The following is a 21,417-nucleotide window of genomic DNA, read 5'->3' as shown; positions in this document are numbered from 1 at the left end:
GATCATGTACTTACATTGGAACATGTCAAATGAAGATACTTTCTATTTACTAATTTATGTTAGTGCCACAAAGATGAGATGAAATTCCCTCTGAAGTCACAAGCTGTTTAGCATGTATCAAGAGGTCAGATAGGAACTGATCTCCAGCTGGCAGCAAGTTAATGCTACTTCTATCAGCCGTTGTAAATAGCAAATAGTTGAACATTAAAAAAAAACCACAACAACACAAAAGCCCAAGTAACAAACAATGCAGCCAAACGCACACACACCCTGAACCACGCAATGGGTACAATATGCAGCACAGCACCATAGCACATGCCCTGTGTTCCAGCAGACTGGAACCATCCTGATCCATCAGGAACGTTTTTCGGCCCACGATGCCACAGATGCCTTTGACGGGAACAGTTCCTCTTGCCTCCTGCTGCTTTTTGCCTCAGTAAAACCCCACATTACATGTGAGGTAGCAGCAGTCTCGGTGGCGAGAGGTTTCCCCCATGGAGAGGCTATGTGGTTTTTCCATACTTGGTTCATCAAGAAGGGATAAGTCATAATTTGTAAGCAAAATTGAATTTAAATAAATTTTCTTGATGCATCCTACTTCAAGTATCCCCTAAAATGTATCACTTAAAGCTAGCATTAAGAGAAAATACTATTAAGAGGGCATAAGGTAAACTCATTTAGTTGCTCAGATTGTATAATGCAATGAATTAATATGGTAATGCATCTTCAGAGACCAGAAGTAGATAATAGAGGTGAACAGAGGTTTTCTAGCTTGGCTTCAGAAAGGCAAAAGTAATTTATCATTCTGTTGCTGCTTTGGAGGGAAGCATTTCTCATTTCTTCTGACTCTTCCTCTGAAATTCTTAGTTTCATTTTTAAACAGCTTTCTGAGGTTTTGCTTTCTTTTTGCTCTAGACAGAACTCCTACCACATTCAGCCACATAGAGCTTTCCCTGGAGCTGCAAGCATCAGACACTCTTAGTCTCATCCTTGTGTCTATAAGCTTCCAGGGGCTGGACAACTCAGGATTTGCATCCCTTGGGCACTCAGCTCACTTCTCCAGCTGGCATAAGCAGGAAGGAATAAAATAATCCATATTTGCCCCTTGTTTGCTTTGTTGCCAGGGTCAGAACGAGGCTCCAGCTACGATCACTGCTCTGTGAATAATCCCACTCCTTTTCTTTATGGCCACACAAATGCACGTTATGTCTTTATTACTTACACGCATCATCCTGTAAGAGCTTATTTTTAATTAATAGAAAACAAAGCCCTTTTGACCTTATCTACAGGAAATATTGCCTCTTTCATGCTAGCCATAAATTAAGCTAATACAGCCTGCATGTCCAACATATTTCTCTCAGGTAACGTTCACTCAAATATTAAACAGGGACAGAGAAGGGAAATCCTATTACTAAAGCACTGGCATAAAGATGGGCTCTGTAATTGCTAAAAGGGAGATCAGAGAAAGAGATTTAATTGTGCCACTGCAGCTACGGAAAGCAGAGGAAAGTATCTGATGCAATTGTAACAGGGAAATGTTAGCAATGCAAAATCTAATTGCCCGAACGGGAATGTCATCTGATGCTATAGTGAGGCAAACATTATCAAAGGAATTCAGTGGAGAAGAAAAACCTTTACAGTGGAGAATAAAAGCTGCTGTACAAATATATACAAATTTACCTTAGTAATTTGTCTGTTTAATTACCCTGTTTTGTCTTTCTTTTAATTCCAAGCAGAGCACTGCAGTAGCAATACAAAATATTTTGCACTGCCTTCTGTATGCTCAACATTGGAAAAAGTAGATAGCTCTCTGCAAATGAGCTGTCACAGATTGCTCCTTGTTTGGTGGCAACATCCTTGGCCTACATTATAGCTACAGGAAGCCTAATCAATTATGCTCCCAAAATGAAATAAGAACTCTGTGGTGCCAGGGGCATAGCTCATAAAATTAATTACAAGGCAAGTTTACATATTGATGTATCAGTTTATGGAGAGACTAATAACTTTTGATGAGACTTTGACAGGATATTACTCACAAGGATTATGAAAACACAAAAATCATTTGCAACTGGTGACTCAGTGGCTTGTGTCCCAGCCATCACAAAAGGGTTGGCCCTCTGTCAAGTGCCAAGGTGCCCAATGACACCTCAGTATCACTACCCTTGCTGAGAGCACAGAGCCATCCCCTTTAGCCACCCACATTCCCTCATTTAATGCCTCATCTCCTTGCCCATCCCACCTTCAATTTTATGCTGCTTCCTGGGAAAATAATCCAAATTAAAGTAGTTTTCTTAAGATTGGGCAACAACTACAATGAAAAACCCAAAGTGCTTTTAGCAACAATTGGACAAGCCTGCAGGGAGAGCCCTCGTGTTCCAGGGAACCCAGGCAAGAGTGAGCCTTCACCATCGCCTTGACCTCAGGGCACTTCCACGCACAGATAATGGGAAATAGGATTACCCAGGCACTCGTGTTTGCTCAGCTATAGAGCATAAAAAATGTAAAAGGTGAAGAGTGACAGATGGCAGATCTTTGGGGGAAACAAGTAATTTTAATGGTGGAAGCAAACAAAGCAGATCATGGCATGGATTAATGTGGAGCCTTTCATGCAAAGACTGAAAACATGCTGCTCGTCAGCCTACCAAACAGGTAAGAAGGCAGATAAAAACCAGTAAAACAACTGCTGGCTGTGCTGAGGCATCAAGAGCATAAGCACCTTGCTGGTACCACAGCCCGTGAGGTGGGCACCAGATAGTGGATTTCACCAGCTCACTGGGTCACCTCCCCATGTGGCTGAAGCTGTTTAATAAATTGCCTTTATGAAGCTTCAAGACACTGAGACCCACGTAGAATGCCAAATGATAAATGGCCTGCCTCAAAGATGCCATTCATAATCAAATCTTAAATGTAATTCAGCTGAATGGAGTCATTGCTCTTCTATGTACTATTTACAAGCCCCAAGACTGTTTTCTGTGAACTGGTACCTTCTCCTGAAAGACAGGCTGTGAGCTATCCTGCACAAGAGCTCAAAAGCAAATTGTGCAAAACCACACTTGATTTACTCATCATAGAGTTACAAGAGGCTTGGAACAAGGGTGGTAAAAAGGTATCAAGGCTTGGAAAGCAGGGTGTAGAGCTCCACATGTGTCTGTTTATGGGCACTCTAACAATTTCTGAAGGCACTGGCCAGTTTCAAGCAGGCACAGTCCACAGGTAGCGATCTTGGAGATTGCTGTGGTTTTACAAGTATTAAGTGTTGGGAAAATTAAGTTGCTGAGCAGGCACAACGGGGACACTATCCATGAACCATCCAGAAAAAAAAACCAACACCTTAATGATGAGCCAAGAGCATTTTCCAGAAAAGTTGAAAGTAAAGCTTTAACAGCACCTTAAAGCAAATCCTCCAATTCCCAAGCACAAGCATGTTCTTTAAATTATCATTACAGAGTTCCTTGCTGCTCAGACTGGGCAACAGATTTTCATTTAAATGGAGGTCTCCTCAGAAGTGCAAAGGGGCCTTTGGGGAGGTACAGGGGAGGAAAAATGTAATTTTTCAGGCTCCAAGTGTTCTTTTGTGTTTTATAAACACTGAGTGACAGCCTGGTGATTAATAAGTTACATAAATAATTATAAGCGACATGTAGCTGAATCTAGTCCACATTCCAGACATGGTACATTAAATAAAGAGAATTCTACTCTCCCCCCTTGAAGAAAAATTTATCTGGCAACAGCAGATAAATCAGAAACGATACTGTTAAAGCACATCCAGTTCTTCAGAGAGACAGCTCATCAAAACCAGAAGTTTCTACTGAGTTCACTTTCTCAAGGAAATGTTTTCATTTACTTCAGTCCTACCTTATATTCATTCAGCATTAAAAAAAAAAAAAAAAGTTTCCTTTATTCATCCTCTTTGACTCAGTTTATTATTTACCCAGAAGCATCTCTATAAAGAAGAGTTTTGTGCTGATTTTCTACCTCAGCCTCCAGAGCAGGAAGGTAAATCCTGTTCTGCAGCCCCACAGTAGAGTTCACCAGGTGGCTCATCAGATGTGCTTAACTGGTTGTGTTTCACAGCAGCATTAAGAAATTCAAGCTGAATTGCTCTCCCTTCCCTTGGAAGGGACACTGAAAGAGACAAAATTAAGCCTGCCTATGTTTTCTATTGTAAAGACAAGTTTCTAGCATGTAGGAACTGCATAGTATCTCTTTAAGTAGTTCCTGATTCTTAGGGCACCTCTCTGACATTCACAGCAAAACATAATAGGATGTAATAGAACAGTTATTCAGGTGTATAAAATAACTGCAGTTTCCTGATGCACCTCTGCCTGTTTGGGAGGGTTCCATGCCTTCTTTGCTTTTACAGAGAAAAGAGGGGAGGGAGGAGATCATGCAATTCTTTGGTGCATTCATTTACATCATTTTTACATCATAATACTGAGCAGTTTTGTGTATTTTGGAGTCCTAATGAGTCTGTGAAAACAATACAAAAGAAGACTTCTGGTAACAAATGCTGTTCTTTTCATGAATTTCAATAAAACACAGATCGTCTAAGCAGACAGCAGCCATATTTCCAAGAAATGTGATTACTTCAATAATTGAAGTGTGTTTCTAATGACTTAGATTGTGAAATGAGGCATGATTTCCTAGATTCATAGATTTTTTAGGTCCAGAAGGGATCTGAATGAACATCAGTTCTCTTGTGAAAACACGGTGATTTTCTTCACAGTTGTTTCTGAAGCAAAATCGTTGCTTTTGTAGAAGCTACACACAGATTTTTCCAAAGTGAATTTTGTTGTAGGTTGTCTGATTTAGTGGGAGCACTTAATTTTTATATATTTATATTAAATTATCCCTCCATTCCTTCTCTTGCACTTAGAATAATTTACCATTTTTAAGGCAGCTGATTGACAGCAAGAGTAATACTAAGATTTGAGTCCTAAATCCACACATAGACATACATAGAAATTAATTTTCAGCAGAGCCTACCTGGAGCTGATTCCTTGCCATTTTTTTTTTCCCCAATTACCAGCTCCTTGCAGAAGGAACATAGTGGCTGCAGGCATCATTAGCAGGGACAGCCCCCAGCTTTTGCTGGGCCATGTATCCTCTCAGAATGGACTGCATGCGGGGACTAGCTTAACAGCTTTTCTGAGGATCAGATTAAGTGTTCAGGGACTCTTTTTTAAGAGTTTCTTGTATAGGAAAGGGTTGACTGCAGAGCTCCTGCCAGGCACCAAATAAATCAGAGTACTTGTCATCATGTCTTGGCCATATCTTGCATCTCTCTCCCTGGGGTAAGAGCACAAGCAATTATTCAGCCCACAGTGTACCAGCTGTGGCCACGGGGAAAGCCCTGCCAGCACCCATGAGATCTTCTATGTGAATTTTGTCTTCTTGGTTCTTTCTTTTCTAAGTAACCTTGATCTCTTGTTTTCCCTGGCACATGCAAAAGCTTTCTGGCAGAAATGTCACCTTTAATCTGCTCTCTATTCTTCTGTAGTACATGCTAGTGACTCCTATTTTATTTTGCAAACTTTGCCCTGACACAGCATCAGCTTAATTCCCTCATTTAGGTCACAGCCAAGCAAAGCTCACCTCGTTTTCATCTCTGGTTATAATTCATACAAAGCTCTTCCACAAACTTCCAAGATTTATTCTGTCATTTTAATCTGTTGTGGAGAGAATATATCCAAACAGTCGCATACTTTAGTTTCTGATTTGTAAGCTACAGTAAAAGTAGAAGAAATGCAATCTTCAGTAATAACTGCAATTTTCAGGGAAATTCTGGCCCATCTCACTGGCTATATGAGAAGTGCAATCAAACAAGCCAGGACCCCAGAATATACTGGGGAAATATGGAAGAGAAAATAAACATTTGCCTATTTATGGATGAAATAAACATTTGCCTGTTTATTATGACCCAGCTCTGCAGTACAGAACAGCCCTCTCTCAATTCTAAGGCATCAAGTTTGTCGCAAAGATAAAAAACCTCCAGCAGCTGATAGAGGTGCAGTACAATCACACTGAGTGCCCTATGGCTCGTTACACACTGTTTTTGTGGCTGGTGGAAAAATAAGCCCAAGTATAGATTGCAAATGTTTCCTTCTGTCTTACCATACTGCACATCATGGTATTGTTCTATTAGAAGTACCTTGCGGGAGAACAGCTCTGAACACAACACACTGCAGCTGATGTGCAAAATGTCATAGCCTCTTCAGTTGCATACTGCACTTTTTAAAGGCTTTAACTTTAGAGACAATGAGTGGATCTTATGGAAACGGAAGCCATAGAAATAAATCATCCATCAGTAATGAAAAAAAGAGAATGATATAATTTCTATTTGTCAAGGTATAATGATGTCACCACCCATTTATCCTCTACACTTAAAGGTTGAAGTTATTTAACAAATCTCTCCTGAGCCACATACTTCTGTTGCTTTAATGGTGGCTATAGCAAAGCATTCTGATTAGTTCACACATCATTCATCAATTAGAACAGAAGGTAAGTTATTTCTCCTTACGCACCGTGCTTTATTAAAAGAACAACCTTTAGTGTAATGAATGACAGCAGAAGTGAGAAATAAATAAGAAGAGAGCCAGTGCTTTAGGTCACTCTGAAGAATTCCTACTTTTTCTAGAGCAGAGGGAGATGAGAATACATGGGCAGCTGGGGACTAACATCTGTCAAGATTCCTAGCTTTTGTATTTTTTTTGTATTTTGTATTACTAGCTTTTGGCTCAACTCAGTGCCTGTTAGTACAACAAGGTACTTGTGCTACCTTGCACCCTGTTTTACCAAAAAAGACTACTCAGGAACAAAAAGGCAATGTTACCCTAAAGTTTGCATGGACTTCTGTCCATACTGGTAATTTATTCCCAAAAGTCTCAAAAACTGAATGCATTTTACCAACAAAAAAACCAAGCTGAGTGATTTCTCCAAAGTTTGATAAGAATCTTCAGCTGAGAAATTTTGCTTTTAGGGAGTGCATATGCTGGAAGATGTGGTTCCTATTCCTCCAAATGTACTAGCAAACAGCTGGCTGTGTTGACAGGTGAGATAATCGGTTGCCTGAAGTTGTCTGAAGAAAACAATTCCATTACAGCTGAAACTAAGACAAAGATGAAATAAATGGATTCTGTTTTAAAGAATTTATTAAAAGTAGAGTAGCATAAACTGGAGACAGTCACCATGCCCCTCTAGAACAACATGTGGCCATACTTCCATGCTCTATAGCCATGCAGGTGGCACAGCTTTTCTTGAGGACAGAGAACTCTGTCTTCAGGGTGAGGAGAAGATCAGAATGTAGATTGCCAAATGTAGGTCACTGTTCCAACCACTGGGCTACTGGACTACAGCTTGAATCTAGCTGAAGGCCTTCTTTCACAAGGACCCCCCAAAAACCACTTCTATTTTATTTGTTGGTTCAGTCTTTGGTTTTATATCTCTGCTAGGCTATTTTGTGTTAAGTGAATCCATTTAATTAAGGCAAAGGTTGAAAGAGGAGATTTATTTCATTTAAAGTAAAGTAATATTAGGAACAACTGATTCAATCCAAATTGAATCTTTTTCTTATTGTGTTTGTCCAGCAAGCCAAAACATTAAGGCTGAAGGCAGGTATTCATTTGGGAAACGGCCTCTGCAATTACAGAGTTAGCTGCTCTACCTTGTTTGTCCTGCACCAAATACCGTGCGTAGCCTAAGGAGCACTGGCGGTGATCAAAATGAGCATAGCTTTGTTTGTCTGGAAATTGAGTTAGAGCAGCTCACAGTCCCACCAGTGCCACCAATAACATTAGTGTAAACTCTGAGTTCATTTATTTCCCACTGTAACTTTATCAGTAGCAATTACTTTGGCTGAGAGGAGAGAAATCAAACTGGGGATGGATTTCACCAGCCATTTTGCCAAAAATGTACAGGATTGGGTTCCAAGCTGCTGACTGCCAATGCACAAGCAGCGCTGAAACAGGCTCCTTTTCAGTAACAGCAGCCACCAGCCTCAGCACATGGTCCTCATCTGCAGCAAGGAAATACTTTCAAGTTCTTGCTGGCATTCCCATGAATGTTACCACCATTACAGCCCTTGACTTTGCAGAGCTCCAGCTTCCCATGTGAAGTGCAGAAGATCAGTGCGAGTTAGGGGTGGATTTTCCATCAATGCCAATAGGCTTATGCTGGTGTAAATTGAGGGAAGTTAGAGTTGGCAGCAGGATGTCTATTACTGATTGTGAAGCAGTAGGCAGGGGTCCTGATTTTGTTTCCAAATTGAATTTGCTTTGAGAAAGTCAGTAGACTCAAACCAGCAGAGAACTTGACCATATATTTTGCTTATAGCCTCTCCTGGATAATGCAAGGTATATGAATGAGTACCAGTCATGCTGACATTTGTCTGCACTCCAGACACTGCTGCTGACTCAATCTGAGTTGGATTTTCCACTTGTAGGAGAGACTTCTGGGGAAACACATGAAGTGGAGCAGGAGGTGAGATGATCCCATTTTCTTCCATCACAGGCTGTCATGAAGGAAAGGTGTGTCTCTCCACAGAAGGAGCACAACTGATTCCTGCCTGCCTGCTCTGAGAGGCTGCAAAAAAGGTGAGATCAACAAGGACAGTGTTCCCGGCTCTATTTCCTGCATGAAGCATGGAAAAGATTGATAGAGCTGTGCCATCATGGGCAGTTAGAACTGAGCTGAGCAATGCCCTCACCCTGCCATCTTTCTGGGATCCTTGGTTTGAAGCAGTTGACAATGTCAGCCTGTGATTGAGGAAGTTTGATGAATAAAGCAAGATGCTGTAAATCTTCTGTAAATCTTTGTCTTCATCTCCTCCAGTGTGAAAATAATCTCATGAGCATTTGTGGCCACAGGAGATTACCTGGACCACTACTCTCTTCTGTAACATGCAGTGAATTAAAGCTTGCTCTGAACCATCTCACACTTACAACACATCTTCCTGGCTTTGTGCAATGTGTTAATTAATCCTACTTAGCATAGGGATGGACTTCCTCCCACTGTGGATATCTTCTTCCATCTGTAATTATTTTCTCTACTTAGAAAAAGCATTGTTTCCTATTGATCAGCTAGAATTTTCATTATGCCCATGGGTTACATATGTGGAGTAGACCTCACACAAATGTGATGTTAATACTGATTGCACTTGGTCTGCTCCCATTTGTTATCTATTGATTTTCAGTGCTTTGGCATAACCATGTCAGTAGTTAGTAAAAATCCCCATGTCTCAGTGGAACGATTCAGGTTAACTGGTACAGTGTACTTGTGCCTGTATGCATATTTGTGCAATCTGTGAATTTCAAGAGCTGTAAGCACAAGCTCGCCTGGATAAAATACATTTTAAGAGCTGACATTAAACTTAATATGAAAGTTCAGAGGTACAAAATAATTTAAATGCACAGAAGAGGTAGCAATAACGTTTCTAAACTGAGGCAGTGAATTATGTATATAAGAAATATTAAAAATGCAAAGCTGACTCTATTTGCATTCAGAATGCCCCCTAGCTGTTACCAAGGAGGAGGAAATTGCTTTATGCTGAATTCAAGGGCATACTACTTAGTGCTGTATTTAAGCCAAGGAGGAATATCACTCATTTTTATTCTACCACTTAACTTGGGCTTATGTAATCTGTCTGGTCGAGTCAGTTGTCTTATATTATTTTCCACCACAGAAAGAGAATATATAATTCAATCATTAAACCTTTATTTTCACCAGTTTTGAGATCCCTCAGAATCATATTGCTGCATGTAAATCATGAGCTGTCATCACTCTGAGAGGATGGAAACATCAGTATTGGACTATGCCTTCCCAAATCACATATTGGCAATCATAGGCCAAAATTAAACTCATTCACCAGTTGGGGACTATGTAGATGATATGAAGCAATCAAAGGACGTCTGGATTGTTATGGGGAGTAGGGATAAGGTATCACTTCTGGGCATCAGGATATAAACACAGAAGCATTTTGTTCATATAAATGGATTTATAACCTGTCTGGGATGAAATTTGGGAATGAAATGTGACTGTGGGCTGGACACGAACACATGCCAGGGGTGAAGAGGCAAGCATCTCAGGACACAGGTAGCAAACACTGGAAATTCATCTGAGTGTGGGCTGCAGCTCCTGCATTGACATTAGCAACTGGGATTTTTCTGTAGTCTTAACAACGGTGAAAATCAACCTATAAATAATTTTACAATCCAGTAGTTTCTGTCTGTCTTTAGTTATATTGTTGTGGGTTTGGTTGTTGTTGGTTTTTGGTTTGTTTTTTTTTTTTTTTTTTTTTTTCCATTTCCACATTTTCCTCTCAGACCAGTGAAAATTGATCACAAAGCTTTTACTTAAAGTCAGCTTTACTTCCAAGATCTATTAGACATGAGGCAGGAAAGTATGACAAAATGGCTGCTTCCACTTCTGGCTTTAAAAAGAGAATAAGATGAAGCTGAGGCCCAAAGTGGAGTTTATACATCCCTCACCTACAAGCCACTCTCAGAATGTTGTCCCAAATAAAAGTACTTATTGTGCTCAGAAAGTCAGCACTCCAAGCAGGCCTGGATCTGACATAGCTGATTAAATTAATCTCATTTCACTCTGGTAGACAAAAGGAAATGATAGCAAGGATACAGCATGAATACTAATTTTCCAAACTGCTGCATCCTTTCAATTAAAGGTGCAATTTTATGAGTTCTCATGGGATAAGCTGTTTTCCTGAAAAGACCACATGTCTCCTAACATTTCAAAGGACAACCATTATTGCAGAGTTTGGGCCACTTTTCAAACAAATGGACAAAAGATAGTGGAAGAATTATGGCTAAAATCAGGAATTAAAAGAGGAGATGAAATTCAAATCCAAGAGCAAGAATCTGCCATTCAAAGAGACAATGATATGAGCCTCTGAGTGTAGCTCATTGAGTGGAAAAGCAGAGCTGCAAAAGTTAATATCTCCTTAATGAATACCAAAAATGTGGGAGCAGGAGACAAAACGAGTCAGAGGTCATGCCTTATATCATTTGTGTCAAAAAGAAGGAAATAACTGAGACTTGAGAGAATAGACTAAAGCCATCAGAACTGTCATTGCTAGGCAGGAAGGGTCGAGCACAAGACTAGAAAACAGCAGTGTGTCTGCAGATGAAGAATGGATTCACAAATCTTTGCCACTTCTGTAACAGAAGACTTCGGCCAGAAACAACCTTAGTCCTTGTTAAGGGCAAAAGGCAGTGATGGGGATAGTATGTGCAAGTGCAGCACAGGAGAGGGGGTCACAGCCTTGTTCTCTACAGGGCACCACAGACTGTAAGAGTTGGAAGAGGTATCTGAAGAAGAACTGTGTTAATGCTTCACTCAGCCTGCCATATTTTGTTTGATATTATGGAGCAAAGTTATGCTGACTGCTAAATCAATATCAAATCAAGACTGGAATCTGTTTTACGATCATGGACAGTGAACTCCTTACTGCTGCAGCCATAAATGATGTCACGTTTCAGCAGTCCTATTGCTGCCAATATGCAGGCCAAAAAATGTTCATTTTAATTAAAAACTGTAATCTGAAAGACAAAATGTCACTTGTGGACAGAGAGTTCTCCTGTGTTCCTCCTGATTTTGAGGCTCTGTGCACAGCAGAAGACAGTCTGCATTCCATTCAGCATCATCCAGATCATCTGGCAAGGAAAACCCAAAGACAAACTTCTAATTTCTACTGTTAAAAAAAGTTTGATGCGATCTGAGAAGAGCACAGGTCTTAGGCTGGCCTTCGGGAACGAAGTAATGTCATCTACTTGCATGCAGCACAGCCCAAAAGTACTCTGTGAACTCCAGACACAGCTGTACTGGGACTGGGATATATCACTTACATCCCTCACCAGTACCACTGAACAAGGAAACGTGCTTAAAATCAGAAGTGCTTAGTCTGTTTGCTTGGCACGGGCTGCACCCAGCATCCCTAAGGATTGGTGTACTTGTCTTTGAATCAGATCCCAGAAGATGAACCAAGGGTTTTACATCCTGGAATGACTGAAGCTGAGAAACCTTAGCGGCTTCCTTATTTATGGTGAATACATGACTGGCTGGGAAGGCTGCACCAGGGGGTCATTTTTTATACTTTTCAAAGTGAAGCATTATTTAGGCACGTGTCAAAACTTTCACAGGTCTTAAGGATTAAACATGAGCCACAGGTGTTTTCTCAGGGATGAAAAGGTTTGCTGGCGTGGGGAATGTTGCAGCAATGTCTCCCATAAATCCAAAGACTGTCTCAGAGGCTTGCAAACAGGAATGCTAGGAACGGACTCCTTCTTGCCGTACTCCAGATCTATGCTGTAGATTCACAAAGACACAGAAACATCAGGATCTCATCACCTCAAGGCCCACTCCCAGGTCAGGATTCCCTGCATGGCCCATGACTGATGGCTGACTGCAGCCAAAATCAAATCACTCTGTTCAGTACAGCTTATCCAACACAGTGACAACTACAAGCTCTTCTGCTGGAACATTCACTTTAGAGAAAAAGCAAACTTGGAGAAGATTTCACTAAACAGAAAGAATGCCAAGTCAGGAATTTAACATTACTCTAGTCCCTCAAAGTAACTGTGTGTAGTTGTTTTGCTGTTGTGAAACGCATCTGCATTTATCCACCAAAGTGGCATGAATGAGGGGGATTTGCTTAACTCTTTGTCTTCTCAAAGAGATAAAATGATCCTTTCTGAAAAGTTAATTCCTGCTTATAAACGCTATCGGTGGCTGTCTGCTTTGCTTTTAAATGTGCCCCAGATATATCAAAATTGTTTTCACAAGTGTAGGCTGACATGATGATAATTTAAAAAAGATAGTTTCTAATTGGAGCAGGACACATGTTATAGTCATGCCATTTTACAGGAAGAAGTAATGTTTTCTCATTCATATATTATGGTAAGTCCCCTTGAGAAATGATAGTTTTTCTCCTAGATTCAAATTTTTTTGCCTGTATGGTGTAGATCTTACAGCAAAAAAGTGGAGATATTCTGGGAGTTTCCACAGAAAGTTTCTGTGGAAGAGATTATGGTTTAAGATATTACATGTGCTCCATTGACAGCTTTTAACATCTACCACAAAAGGTCTGTTGTGTTTTATCTCTACTTTTCAGTTCAGATAAACTGACAAAAACAAAGTTCACTTAGAAAATACATTTCATACATTCCACAAATTAATGACAAGAGGATATTAGTCCAGAATTCAATAAAAAAATCACATTTTTACTTCAGAGAGGTAAAAAAAACAAATGATGGGCAGACTTTTTCCACCTTTAGTTAAATACTTTGACTAGAAAATGTCTGACTAAAGGCACTGAACAAAATAAACTGACAATCCAGTGCAGTGCGAGCCTCCTTATCACACTTTGCTGCTGATTCACGGTATCAGGAATATTACTTTTAATTGCTTTACTCGAAAATGGCAATAACAGCTATTAACCTGGAAATTGACTTTGGACAACTGTTCCTATGAGATAATATATATCGATTTGATTTTGTTAAAATCTCCGTCTTTATGTGAATAGCTTTTAGCTAATTTGGTTGGCTGCAAGTGGGTCCCCCTAACTCATTTAAATGAGGACAGAAATAAAAGGAATAGAAAGTTTCACAATGAGATCCATGTCTTTGTCTTATGAAAATCCTTTTCCGCGTGGTGTAAAGGTTACTCTGTAAATTACAATATAGCTTTTTTTCTTGCAAAGTTGTTTGCCTTTGCAGCATCAGCTCCCTGGTTGTGCCAGGAGCCAAGGTCTGTGAATGACACACTGTGCTCATTGATTCAGCCTGAGACTTGCAGGCCTGCCTTGGTTTAGCAGATAGTTGAGCACATTCAATAGCAGCTGCCACAGGGTACATGTTGACCAGCAGCAGCAGTGTTGACAGCTTCAGCCCTGACCTGGTGCTCACTGTACCTTGACACCTGCTCAGGGATGGGAGTTGCTTCTTACTGTGAAATACAGCACAAAACCTTCATCATTTATTCTACCTGCAGCACCCCTCAACTCTGAATTCCTTTTGTTCTCTGATTTCTGTTTACTCAAGCTTTTCTCATTCCCAGGGTCAGACCCTCTTTGTCAATTCACAAGTGTCATCATATGTTTCCTGAAGGTTCTTTCCTACACGTGGCCCAAACAGACCATAAGTGACATATAGCCATGCAGGGAATACAGCAGCAGCACATGAGGAGGGCAGCATGACCACAGCCCAGTCTCCTGCTCTCCACATAAGAGTGATAACCCACATGCAATTATGCCGTCTAACTCGTCTACCCGTGAAGGTAAATAATGTTCTGTGGTCTCTGTTCAACAGAATTATTAAGTACCTGCACAAGATGCATGCCCTGCTGCCCCTGGAATCAAAAAGATTAGTCATGTACTTTACAGTTAAACATACGCATGATTATTTAATACGTTAATGGTTCTGTATATTCATTTGTCTATTTGTATATTCATTGTAAATGGCTGTGGTCCTGGACATCCACGCTAGAAACAGGATGAGCCTTATATATCAGATGCCTCCAGCACATCAGACTCAGAACAGTGGCACATAAATGCTCTTTCCCTGTTCTCTCTCCCTCTTTTGCACAAGGCAACGGAGTTGATGGCATCGACTTACACCAACTGAGAACCATCAAGGAAGACTTTCATTATGTTTCTTCATTTTTAGCTTCCATATTCTTTAATCTACTAAACAATTTTCATAACATCAGCTTTTGTTCTGATTTTATTCTGAGATTTACTCATCAAACAATAAATGGCTTGGCTATCATCAAGCCAAATGAATCCCATTTTAGGTAAATGGTCTTTGACTATTGTTATACGTCCTGCTTAATTGCAGAACAGAAGAGCAATCAAAAAATGTGCTACTTTTGGAATAATCTATTCAGTAGCTACTTTAATAACTATAGTTCTCAAGTAAAAAACAACTTTAAATCACAGCAATTTTTTCATTTAATTAAAGTACTTGTTTAAACAGCATGCTATCCAGTGAAAGAGGTGGCTTCACCAGTGCGGTCACTCAGACTGGCTGTAGACCTGACTTAATGAACCAGTTTAGGTGAGTTTATGGTCATTTTGGATTGCTAAGGGAAAGTGTAGCTGGATAACAGCAATTAGTCTGCCACAGGATTCTTCCATAAATGCAATTGGATCATTTACAGACATGGATGACATGGATGCAAACTACTGAGATTTTAAGCAACTATCTATTAAAGGAATATCATAATAAGATCTGTACAGACTGTTCTTTTATTTTAGAGATGAAGTAGAGAAGAGCACAGCTTCACCTTGGATAGTAATGAAAGAGATTATGGTTTCACAGGCCACATCTTCCAAAAAATTGTTATTTCCTATTCCTTGCCAATCCCTAATTCTCTCCGTTCCATTTATCTTGTGCCCCACTACTGAGGAGTCCAAACTGACAAACCCATTCCAGGGCAGCTATCTGTGTTGTTATAATCTTAGCATTCCTACTATATACCTCTAAATTTCTCAGAGTTAATTCCTTATCTTCCTGACCCCTTTTTTCCTCCCAGTTTTTAATGTAAATGAAACTGAAAATCAAAGCTAAAGACAGGCCCATCATACAGAGCAGCATGCTATGAATGATTAGCACTTCTAATGTCTCTTAAGTCTGAGAACCAGAAGTGTCTTAGCAAGAGATTCAGACTCCAGGCTATTTGATACAGCTCAAAACATTAACAAATACTCTCTCTGTGACAATGGTTTGAGCATCATGTACTCTCAGGTCCAACTCTGATATCCAGAAGCACTTGTATTTATTTAAAATTTGTGTGCTTTCTTATACATTAATTTCAGTGGATTTATTTGCAGTTATGTGTGTGCTAAAGTATTTTTGGGGGGACAGAAGCAATATGCGACTCCTTCCTTACTGCCATGACAGAACAACTCTGCTCCTATCATCTGAGTTTGGAAGCAAAAACTTAGTGCTGATCAACTCCACAGAATCACAGAAACACAAAATCACAGAATCACTCAATCACAGATTGGTTGGGATTGGAAGGGACTATTTGTCATCTGGTCCAACCCCTGCTCAAGCAGCGCCACTCAGATCAGGCCACCTAGGCTCACATCTAGGCTGCTTTTGAAGATCTCCAAACAGGAGATTCCACAGCCTATGAGCAGCCTGTGCCAGTGCTCCTTCAAATTCACAGCTATGGAGTATTCCCTAGATTTAAGACAGAACTTTCTGTGTTCCAGTTTCTGTCCATTGCGTCTTGTCCTGGCTCTGGGCACCACTGAAAGGAGCCTGGCTCTCTTCTCTTTGCACTCTCCTTTGAGGTATTTACAAACATTGGTAAGATTCATCCTGACTCTTCTCCAAATACCTGTCTCCAGAGGCAGACAAGGCATAAATTAAAGTTTACAGTCTTTGCTCAAAGAAGTAAAGGCTTTCTGTACGTTTGCTTTTTTACTTGTTTTTTGTTTTTTTTTGCCATTGCTCACCCACGGTTGAACCACCACTGAACGGAAGGCTATGGTTAAGGCCCCACCAGCTTCCACAGAACTAGGACCTGAAGTCAGTTACTATCCAAAAAATTCCTATGTCCTTGCTTTCTTCTTACCCTCTCAGTCTACCAGTATAAAATTAGGGAAAATATTCCCTCATAATTTTCATGTCTGCATGTTGTATCACTTGAGCCTTCTGTGTAATAACATTCTAGAAGTGGCTGGTCAACAACTGGCATGGCAGAAGCAAGCAGCATTGATCAATCTTAAATCCTCATCCCTTGACACTTTAATCAAAATAATTTAAAATTCTATTAAGCACAATATGCAGAGCATTAATACTGAACCAGTGTGTGGTTAGAGTGCAGCCTCTGAGTGATATGTCCGAGTAACTGTCTTGTTAGAAAGGCTATCATGTTGTGCTTCTTGCTGAATCATCAAGGAAGCGAGTAGCAGCATCACTCTTTCACTGCTAATGTACGGCACAAAGAATCTGACAAGGAGCTAAATGTTTGATTACCTGAGAGTAGCTGAAAGTAAAATCTTCTGTCTCTACAGTCAGAACATTCTGGAGCTGCCTGTCACCTGCAAATGAGGATAGCAAGCAGTCACCTTCTCAACATTATTCTTGCCACTGCCCAACTCCCCCCTGCCCACAGCTGCTACCATCTCGTTTAAATGAGATCCACATGCTCTGTCTTGAAGCTTTTTCTCTTTCTCACTATTCTTTTCTCCAGTGTTTTCTTAACACCACAAAACCATGTCCAGCATCGCAAAGGAAAGCACCAAAAAGTGATTTCCAGCCAGCAGACACAGGCTGCCATCCCCCACTGCAATTCCTGTTTAAACACTGAAAACAATCTACCTAACTGCTTCTCAAAGCTGTGTTGACTACATGTACCCATAAAGACCTTGTTTGTTTAGAGGGTTTTTTGTTTGTTTGTTCACCTGAGTGCCGCTTGTGTAATGCAAAGAATCACTTGTAAAAATCAAAATGCTATGGCTGCTCCAAAAGTAATGCCTCTTACTATATTGGCCCACGAGGTCCGAGGTGAATGTTGGTAGTATGGTATAGACGTTGAACCTTCCCACCAATATCCCATTACATGTTGTTGCTGCGCAACAGCTGGCAGCAGAGGGGTAGTCTGACAGAATGGCATCTAACATGGAAATGTATATGAAGGAAAGGTGTGGAATTGAATTCCTCAATCTGGAAAAAATGGCATCTATTGACATACATCTATACTTGCTGAAAGTTGATGGAGACCAAGCAGTGGATGTGAACACAGTGAAGCAGAGGTGGTGTGTTTCAGTGGGTCGCCACTGGCACACAGGCACTTGTTCATCGCTGTGAGAATGCATAGCTAATGGTGGTGACTGTGTTGAAAAATAGTATTTTGTAGCTAAGAATTTGTTCTATCAAATACTGTTTGCTGTCCTCCTTGGATCTGTTGTTGATTCTGTGAATATAAATAGGAAGCCTTATGGAGCTACCTATGCACTGTTACTTTTACCATCAAGTGTCATACCTGGGAAAGGTAATTGTATCAGTCCTTTATATAAAAAAAATACAAATAAAAATAAATAAAAAATAAAAAGGAAAAAAATAAAAAGGAAAAAAAAAGTATCAGAAAGCTTTGAAACCTCTTTTCTGAAAAGATCACAGGAAAAACCAAATTAGTTGTTAAACTAGCTCTGCTATTGCAGTTTTGCCACCAGAATATATACCAAATATTACCCATGAATTATTTTTGTTTCAAATATAATTTCAGATTAGCAATTGTAATTATGAAAATCCAAACCTACAATCACAGAAAACTTTTTAGCATAGCAAGTGAAAATGTGGCTAATTCTCCTCTGCCAAAGCACATACCTTGGAGTGCATGAGAGCATGGCTGCTCACTCAGTTTTTTCTTTCCCAGCTAGACCTGGTAAAAAGCTGCTTCACTAGGTTTTAAAGCCCACTGGAGGTACTGCACATTAACTGAGAAGACTGATCAACCCATACAGTATTAAAAAGACATTTGTAGACTCATTTAATCAATAATGTACAGTATTAGTGTGCAATTTAGACTGAGAGAAGACAGCTGTAAGACAATGATACATCAGCTAATGAAAAAGTGAAGAGAGTGCAATTCAGACAACTAGAAAGGCCAAGAGGCAGCCCCTCTTGGTGGGAACAGGAAGGATCATCTCTGCATCTCTGAGCCTGCATGTCAGAAGAGAATTTGTCCCCAAGAAAAGAGGTGGGACAGCATCCTTTCCATGATATATGCAGAAAGCTTTATGAGCTACAAAAGATCCTTGCTACTAAAGAAATGGCAAAGATGATGATGAAATGGCTCTATTTGACCTCAAAATAGTTTAGAAGTTGACAGCCTCCCAGGATATGCCTACACACAAATGTAACAGCCTGAGTTTTCTAGTCATAAGAGCTAGACTGTTCTTCAAGATTTGGCCATTTTCTACTTCTAAGAAAACTCTCAGATCCCTTTAGATGTGGATGTCTCCCAGTAAAAGCATCCCAGTTATGAGAGCTGACCTTATGCCTTCATTCCTATACCATTTTGGTGCAACAAACAAGCCTCCATGCAAGGAGTAGGAAAGTGCAGACAAGCAGTACTTACCCAGATCACCATCCATAATGCTCCATGCCTTGAGAGTAAAACCAGCTTTGAACTCCCCAACAAAAGAAGTAGGATTAGAAGATCAACAAAAGAAGTAGGATTAGATACCTACAGCTCGTTCTTCCTATCCTCTTCCCATCTTCTTAACATCTCATCTGTGAACCTTACAGCCTGATAAAACGAGTATATATTGATGTCCATAGGCATTCACAGCGCAAGAGTGAATTAATGAGGCAGACATGTTTCAGCCTGCAGAACACTCCGGGCTACTGTTGGTGACAACTGTTCCATGGATGCACCATCTGTTGCTCTTTTGGCGTCAACAGTTATCTTCTTTCCATGGCTCACTTCTGCTTCCTTGCTGAATGACTCTGAAGTCCATAAGGTGTTCTTTTAAAGGTCTTGAGCAGCCTCCCAGGGTCAATACTTATGCAAACACATATTTTCATGAAAATAGCCCTGCTTTCCTTAAGTTTTATTATTGTGATACTTTTCCTGTCTGCAACTTTTGTTAGAAGAAATCTGTTCCTTCCCTCTGTATAAGGGCACATGTAAAAAACAATATTCTACCGCAGTGCTGCAGAAAGTAGTTCTGATTACAATATATGGACTGGTAGAGATGGGTTGGTTTGTTTGTTTTTTGTTTGTTTTTTTTTTGGTTTTGTTTTTGAGAAAAGTGAAAGACATTCCAGATTTTCTTAGTCTTTTCCTGCAAGGCCAGGCTAGACAAGGCTCTGACTAACTTGATCTGGCTGTAGGTGTCCCTGTTCACTGCAGGGGATTTGGACCAGATGACCTTCAGAGGTCCCTTCCAACTGAAACAATTCTATGATTCTGTAAAGCATGACGTGTACCTGTTATGCAAACATCACAACTCCATGAAGCATGCCTTAAAGAGCAGGCAGGGAAGGGAATGTCACCTTCAGTAAACGTTTGATGCCCATTATTTGCCTCAGACATTGCAGATTTTTTCTTTTTTATAAAAGCAGTGAATAGCAGTCCTGCTAGTAACACAAAGTAAGAGTCACTGGGAGAAAAAAAATCCAAAAAACACATTTTCCAAGATTTTTTGTAATCACTAGTTCTTTATAACATTCACTGCCTCACTTTACATAAAATCACCACTGATACAAGTTTAGTTTTATGTAATACTCCATATGGCGGATTCATAAAATACTTCTACTGGGAATACCACCATAAACTACTATTTTCTGCTATAAAAAATAACCATTAAAGTCCAGACATGCACAAACAAGGTAATCTGCCATAAATTTTGAAATGTTAAAATACTACCAATGTAAATGTATTCAACTCCTATTGCAAGGCATGTAATTTCCATAGCTTTATTAGAAATCCTGCAGTTGCGGTGGTTTGGCGATAGGTTATAAATATAGTAGGAATGAGTCAGCATGCAAATCCCTCCTGTGGAAAACAATCTGTGAGATTTTATAGCCCAAAGCTGTTTATTATTTTGTAAGAATAGTAATGCAAGTTCATGTTCAAAACCTGCTGAGAGAAGAATGTGCAAAACATCCTATTATGGAACAGGCAGAAAAAAAAACCCTAAGACCTGTGTAATGGCACCGGGCTGGAACATTCTCAGTTCCCCCATTTAGCTGATGGTTTTTTTCCTCCTGTACTCATTAAGATCCTTGTGAGATTATCACTACATGACTAATAAAATGAGAACACAGCTAAGGCTTGGGATTTAATTTCTCAGATAATGCAAGAGTCCTCAATAACTGAGACAAAGAGAACAAAAAAAGATTCCTGTAGGTTTATATAAAAGAGTTGTGATTATTTTTGAAAGATTTTGATATTTTCTTTGTTTTCTGTTCCTATGAATAATAATAAGAGAAGGTATTTCTGATGATTCCACTCAGCATTACACCCAGCTAGCTCAAGCACTTCTCTGTTTTACATACTAGATTGCAATGAACAAGTTCTATAAATACGATCGAATGATGCTGCGTAGGTATACTAGCAAGTGGGGAAAGCTATTTGCTTTCAGCATTATCTCCATTAACTGTTTCACATTGCAGAGAAACACTTCAGTGTCAATGAATAAATAATAACGCAGGTTCTGCAACCAGACTATGGTTGGCAGCAGAGGCAGAGGAGCGTCCTCTAACCCCCAATGCCCTGGGCCAAGCAATGACTTTATTTGGTGTGCGATATTTTCTCTGTAAACATAACTGCAAGTGCTGCAGAGCTGTTTTTATAGCTTTCCTGGGAATAGGAAGCAAAGAAAGACATACCTGGTTTGAAAAGGTATTATGGTCTGGAGTTTGCAACCAGAAACTACCTACCATC

The 21,417-nt window shown here is 40.0% G+C and overlaps 1 long non-coding RNA gene across 3 annotated transcripts in view; it reads right to left on the bottom strand.

Annotated features, from left to right (window-relative positions):
* LOC125695714 (uncharacterized) overlaps window positions 1-21,417 on the bottom strand; it is a 195,299-nt gene that overhangs the window by 109,445 nt on the left and 64,437 nt on the right. For all 3 annotated transcript variants that reach the window (XR_007378043.1, XR_007378042.1, XR_007378041.1), the window contains exon 3: window positions 16,998-17,062. This is a non-coding gene — a long non-coding RNA (uncharacterized LOC125695714). The remainder of the gene's footprint in view (window positions 1-16,997; window positions 17,063-21,417) is intronic.

The sequence above is a fragment of the Lagopus muta genome, chromosome 7, assembly GCF_023343835.1.
Source record: "Lagopus muta isolate bLagMut1 chromosome 7, bLagMut1 primary, whole genome shotgun sequence".
NCBI lineage: Eukaryota > Metazoa > Chordata > Aves > Galliformes > Phasianidae > Lagopus > Lagopus muta.
Note: the sequence above shows the minus strand (reverse complement) of the source record. Positions and strands in the feature narration are given on the sequence as shown.